Source organism: Otolemur garnettii, unplaced genomic scaffold (assembly GCF_000181295.1).
Source record: "Otolemur garnettii isolate 467f Iridium unplaced genomic scaffold, OtoGar3 scaffold00128, whole genome shotgun sequence".
Classification (NCBI taxonomy): domain Eukaryota; kingdom Metazoa; phylum Chordata; class Mammalia; order Primates; family Galagidae; genus Otolemur; species Otolemur garnettii.
Genome location: NW_003852523.1, coordinates 1,836,445 through 1,843,210, shown reverse-complemented (window position 1 = coordinate 1,843,210; position 6,766 = coordinate 1,836,445). Strand labels below are relative to the sequence as shown.

The 6,766-nt window shown below is 47.7% G+C and overlaps 1 pseudogene; it reads left to right on the top strand.

Moving 5' to 3' along the window:
• The first annotated feature begins 525 nt into the window (after nt 1-525).
• Nucleotides 526-711, top strand: LOC111727889 (annotated as a pseudogene).
• The last annotated feature ends 6,055 nt before the right edge of the window (nt 712-6,766 follow it).

Here is a 6,766-nt window from a genome sequence, read left to right as displayed (position 1 = left end):
TCACCTGACCTCATGCCCAGACCTAACTTTCCTCCTGATCAGATCTAACTTTCCTCCTGATCAGGACCTAGGGAGTGGCCGTCTGGGTAGCAATAATCCAGATCAGACAGGAGCCCACAGAGCATCTGACAGTAAACACAAGCCTCCTGGGAGATGGACACCATCAGACGCCTGGGTCCTGGCTGCCCACCAGGGTGAAGATGTGTCCATGCAAGTTCGCTTTATATCCAGCCATGCCTTTCACAGCCACTTCCCAGAGAGACCCCCAGACCAAGTAGGAGGAAAATCACAGCAGAAGAGGCCCAGGGAAGGCTGCCTGGCAACACCTGCTGCCCAGCCAGACCCATTGTGACCTCACCTTCCCCTGACCTCCCACAGGCTGGCTGCTCATTGCCGCTGTCGTCAGCATGACACAACAGGCCATGCGCCAGCCTGGGGGCGTCACACAGCTCGGTCCAAGTACCCCTTCTCCTAGTGGCCAAAGCTCCTGGAGGATCTCTGCCACCCGTGATCAACCAGCTTTGAAAAAAGGGCTTCTTTCGTGAGTGGCACACATGGCGCAACTCAACTGCTCTTCATGTGGAATCGACATCAAGAGATTTTGGAAGCATAATTTTTTGGTACCTGGGCAGCTGGTGATCATTGGTCAAAAAAAAGAAAAAGAAAAAAAAAACAGCTCTAAGTCCCAGGGTTCCAGAACCTGGCTCCTTCCTGCCCGCCTGCCTGCCTGCCCGTGCACTCTAAATTCCATCACTGCCTGGTGGCCTGGCCACTGTTCTGCTGTTCCCCTTTGCAGGCCTTGGCTTGGTGCTCCTGCCCTTGCACAGCTCTCTGATGGCTGGGCTCTGGGTTACATTATACCTGGTTCCCTAGCCCAAACCTGTCAGTTGTCACAGGCACCTCCCTTGTCTCCCAAAACCTATGAGTCACAGGTCTGCCTTGGCTGCTGGTGGCCATTGCCATGACCACTGTCTCATTTTAGGCTCTTTTGATCTTTCATGGCAAGCACTGGATAAGACGTGGGGCTTCTAACCTCTGACCTCTCCTTTCACCTTGCACAGAACACCCAGGCTCAAAACCTGAAGCTGTCTCTCATAACAGTAAACCCCAGTGTTCTTGTCACCCAAGGGAAATCCAGACCTGGACATGTGTCCACAGAGGTGTCTCCTCCCACCTTAGCCTTCACTGCTGCAGGGTGCTGGCCAGGCCCCAAACCTCCAGACCCAGGGCATACCTGAGCCCTGCCAGCCCCTGCCTCCAGAGCTCCCTTCCACATCCCTGTTTGGTCCATAAGCATTGCCAGAGTACCTAATATGTCTAGGCAGTATTCCATGGGCCAGGGATATACCATGGAACTGGAAGGTAGGTGGGGCAAATGTCAGTGAGCTAATACCCAACAATGCATCAGGAATAGGTAGGCATTTTTTTTTTTTTCAGTTTTTGGCTGGGGCTGGGTTTGAACTCACCACCTCCAGTATATGGGGCCGGTGCCCTACTCCTTTGAGCTATAGGCACTGCCCATGGTAGGCACTTTGATGACAGCAGTTCAGGGCCAGAATGAGACCTGAGTGCCATAAGTAGTCAGACCTGAGAAGACCAAGGAGGAAGGATGCTCCAACTGGAGTAGAGAGCAGGGAGACACATGAAACACGGCTAAAGGTGGCTCGAAGGAGAGCAGGCAGGGCAAGGGGTAGCCCACCAGGTCTCCTGGCCCAGGGGTCGCAGGAGGTTCTGGGCCCAACACCTGTAGGAGAGGAGGAAGCAGGGGGAGAAAAGGGGAAGGTTTGAGCTGAGATACACCTTAATGGGCATCAAGGCCAGCCCTGTGGAGATTCTGAAGATGAGAAGACCCTACAGAGCCACCTAGCTTGGGGGAAGGGGTGCCCCACAGCTGCTGACTTCTCTGGGATGAGCCATGACCTAGATCAAGGGTGTTCTCTTCACCCACCTCCAAGGGACTGAGGCCATCTGCCAGCAGCTGGGAACAAGTTCTTTATTGCTAAAGCCAGATCTGGGTGGCACATTCCAGCGCTGACCCCCACCAGGGAAGGTATTTGGATTTCATTCCATACGCAATGAGCAGCTGCTGAAAGCTTTCAGGAAAGGGAGGGACATGCTTTCATAGGAGGGTGCAGGAGTAAGCTAGGAATAAGCTATTTCAAGAGATGCTGGTGCTTCAGACAGAGTGGCTAGTGTAGAGGCAAGAAGATACGCAGAAGCATCCTGGAGGGAGAAGAAGATGGGCTTGCTGGCGGACCAGACAATAAGGATGGAGAAAGTTCAGAGGACTTTAGCTTTGCTCCTGGGGCAATTGAGAGGTGGTGGAGGCACCACTGCACAGAAAGAGCCACACAGTCTAGCTGAAGTGGACAGGGTGATGGGGTCTGAAGGAGGCAGGAGGGCGAGAATTCTTTCTGGGGGATCAAGTTTAAGATGCTGTCTCCACTTCCAAGAAAAGACACGAAGTGGCTGGATGAACTAATGTGGGGTTCAGGAATGATGTCAAGCTGGGCATAGCGGCACATGCCTGCAGTCTCAGGAGTTCCAGACCAGCTGGGGCAACACAACAAGATCCCATCTGGGAAACAAAGGAGTGAAATTAAGACCAGACCTAAATTAGAATCAGAGGTAGATATTTAAAACCAAGGGGCAATAGGAATATAGCACAAAAAGACGTAGGAAGAGTCCAAAGACAACATGCTGGGGAATAGCAGCCTGTGTGGGCTGAGATGAGGAGTTTGCCTGGCAAGGAAGATGTGTGGAGCACCTACATGGTGGAGGAACCCCGAGCTGGGGAGCAGGAAAGGTGCCTAGTAAGGGCTTCTGCATGAGAATGGCCAGCAGGGTCCAAAGCGCAGAGCCAGACAGTCTCTCCAAGTAGAGCATGGCAGCTGCAGGGATTCACACGGAGCTCGTCTGCTCCGAACTCCCAACTCTCTTGTCTCTCACAGGGGGAAAGCCTGAGTCTTGACAGCGGCCCAGCCCTGCCAAACTCCCCATCCTGCTACTCTCTCCCTCGAGTCTTTGCCAGACTCTCTCTCTTGCAGAGGCCATATTGACCACCACACTTACAAGTACAGTTCTACTGCACTCTTTTTCTTGTGGCATCTAGAACCTTCCATGGTACCACTTACTCCTTTGCATTTACTATTTATTATCTCTCTGTCCCCTAGAACAGAGGCCCCGAGAAGGCGGGGAACTGTGCTTGCTTACTTGAAGCATCCTGTGGGCTCAAACTGGGCATCCTACAGGACATACAGAAAAATGAAAGACTGAAGACCAATGCGTGACCACAGCTCTCATCACACAGAGGTCACTGGTGACCCTGACACATGGGGGAGGCTCCAGGGCACTGAGGTATGCACAGGAGAGAGACTGAGATGGGACGCATCCAGCTTTCCTGGGGACTTAGCACACTGGGTTTGAGGTCAACCTCCTCTGTACACCTCTGACCTATTGTGCTGCTTGGGTCAGGGCCCGATTCCTGCACGTCTGCACCCCGCTTAGCCAGCACAGGGCGCATGCTGGACACACGGTCATCAAATCCAGGAATAAAGCTGATGACAACTGGCAGGTGACAAGTGTCACCTTTGCTCATACCCCACAAGCCACAGCTGGTCACACAGTCTACCTAATGGCAAAGGGCCAGGATAACTACCATGACTGTCCTGGAGTTGGGGAGAAGACCAGAAGGAAGCAAACGCTGGGATTCTCAGCTATGTTCTATAAAGGAGGATCCCAGTCAGTGTGCAAATAGCCCTGCCACCCTGACCTGGGGCCAGCTGCACACCTGCCTGGGGTCTCCAGGTCGAGCTGAGAAATAGAGATGGAAACCAACATTCCAACAGTTTTCAGAGAGGCTTGTCCCAGCCCCAAGGTGCTGGTGGGTGTTGCTCCAGGGGCTGGATCAGAAAAGGAACCTTTAAAAGGCAGACTGGAGTTTTCCAACTCACCTGCCTTGGAGACAGGCCAAGACTACACTCACACAGTGTGTGCCCTGAACAAGGGACAACAGTAAGGCGGGTCTTATGCACTGCAAACCCCTACAGAGTCCTAGCTTTCCTGTGTAAGGTCCTGAGTCATTAACATATCCCAAAACTCTGAAATGTAATTTAGAATTTCTTGAATATCAGGGAATCTACCGCTCTCCTTATCCCCCTTACTATAACTCCTGTGGTCAGTTTTTGGATCCTTCCTATAATTCAGTGATGATTTCTACTACCAAAAATAATTATGAGATTGTTGAGAGAGCGAGCATCGGGGTCTGAGCAGCACTTCATCTCAGCCCTGGATGCCACTGGCTGCTGTCGTGTGCTGCTACAGTGACAGGGCAGCCCAGGCCTTCTGGATGGCTAGGGTGGAGCCAGTAAGCTCCTGCCCCGTCATCAAGTGAAGCTCATTTATTTATGGTATGATCAATATCAGTTCTCACGCTGGCCTGACCACATTTTAGTTTCAATCAATACTCTTTACAATAGTTCAACATGGTTCTTTGATACTTTTTTTTTTTATAAGACAAAGGGTGCCCCCCCAATACATACACAATTTAAAAAAGGAAAAAACTGTAGGAAAATTATAATACTCAAGTCACATTTGACTTCTACAATTATAAGAAATACAAGATACAACATATGAGATAACAAATGTTATTGCTATATATTGAGTATTACAATTTTAATGTAGGATTTTCCTTTCTTAAGGTGTGTACACATTTTTTTGGCACCCTCTGTATATGTGATGACTAATCAGTGGTGTGATTTTTGCTGTTCATTTATGGTCTTTTGACATTTTTGTATGTATTTCATCCTATTTAAAACATTATCTGGGGTGGTGCCTGTGGCTCAAAGGAGTAGGGTGTCAGCCCCATATGCCAGAGGTGGCGGGTTCAAACCCAGCCCCGGCCAAAAAAGAAAAAAATAAATAAAATATTATCTGATCAATGCTACTCTGAAGGTTTACACCTGATGAAACAATTTTTTTTTTTTTTTGCCACAGTATAACTGTCTTTTTTTGCTTGATACCTGACTCCAGCATAGGCTACTCACTGTGCCAGTCACTAAGAGACAGTGAAAGCAACATGGTTCCTCCTTGCACACTGGGGGCAAGGGTCAAATTTTAGTTTTAACACAGAATTCTGATGAGTTAACTTCTAGCCCAGGAGAAAGAACATAGGGCTTAATTTTAGAATAGTTGTTACACTGCTAATAATATAGCAGCAATACAATCGTGATAACCATGTCATCATAATGAAATCAAACAATCACTCCAACTCATGGATTTCTCTGAAAAGGACACGAGATTTCATTAGAAATAATATCCAAACACTGCTGCCCTATCATGTACTCAAATCCTCTCCTTTTAAAATTTACTTGATTTTTTATAAGGCAAAATTCCAAGGATTATTTGAAAATTCCAGACTTACCACAGTCAACAATATGTAAAATGAGTTAAATATGCAGACTTGGTAAAACCTCAGATGACATCATTGTGGTTCTTGATCACTAATCTTCACCACTTAACAATTTTCATAGTGCTGCAACACTAACAATAATTGGTCTCCCTCAGAAATAAATAAAGCATAAAGGAACTGAGCATCTATTTTTAGAAGTAGTAATTTCACAGATATTGGAGAACCAGAAAGGGTTCCAAATCAGTTGAGTCACATTTAAGAGGAAGGCAGGGAGGGAAGAAAGGCTGCTCTCCAGTGGAGAATACAGATTAAATCATTTGACCCAGTTTCTATGATAGTAAGGAAACTTCCAAGTACAAGTCCAATAATGTTTTATCAAGTCTAGTTCTAAAGTTGATGCATTAATCCAAATTTGAGGGTACATATTTATTAAGATATTTAGATGTAACAAATTTATAGCATAAGCATGCCAAACACAAAAACAAATTTTAGAACTATTAAGTACAATAAGAAATTTAATTCAAATTTAAATGCAGAGTCATATTTCTTTTCTCAGTAAAGGCAACTTATATTCTAGACCAGAGTCAGCAAGGCTAACTTACCAAAGCTCTAAAGTTTCCAAGATTTAAAAACAAAAACAAGAACAAAAAACTCAAGAAACTATTCATATGTCTGTTTGTTAAAATGAACTTTGGGCTCAGATAATTTAGTCAGCTTTTTTTTTTTGCAGTTTTTGGCCGGGGTTGGGTTTGAACTCACCACCTCCGGCATATGGGGCCAGTGCCCTGCGCCTTTGAGCCACAGGTGACACCCTTTTTATCCATCTGCTCAACTGCAAAGCAGCCCTTAATCTAACCTCCAAACTGAACATCTGTGCTCCACAGAACACTGGCCTTGTAGGTACACAGCCTAATCTGTTTTTTGGAAAATGCCACCCAGACAAGTGCCCTCTGGTGAATTCCTTGTTTTCTCCCACGATCTGATGTCTCTGCTTGTGACCAAAGAGCAGCAATGGCCAGCACCTGCCTAGCCAGTAGTCAGCTCAGCCTTGTCAAGGGCGCAGCAGCCTTTATTTGTGGCCACTGCATGGGGTGGCCATTACCAATGGGGGCCAGAGCTTGTTTTAGGGCTCCACCCAGGGAGCTCTATACACTGCAAGGACAAGGGCCTAGCACCCTGGTCTCCAGCCTCCGATTGCTGTTATCTGTGTGCCTCACAACCCAGAGCACATGCGTGTCTCACAGAACTTACCACTTGTATCCATAGTTCACGTCCACATGAATGACAATGACGAGGGCAGGAGGACAAGAAAGAGATGGTAAAGAGATGAATCTGTGCCATCTCTCCACACATCTC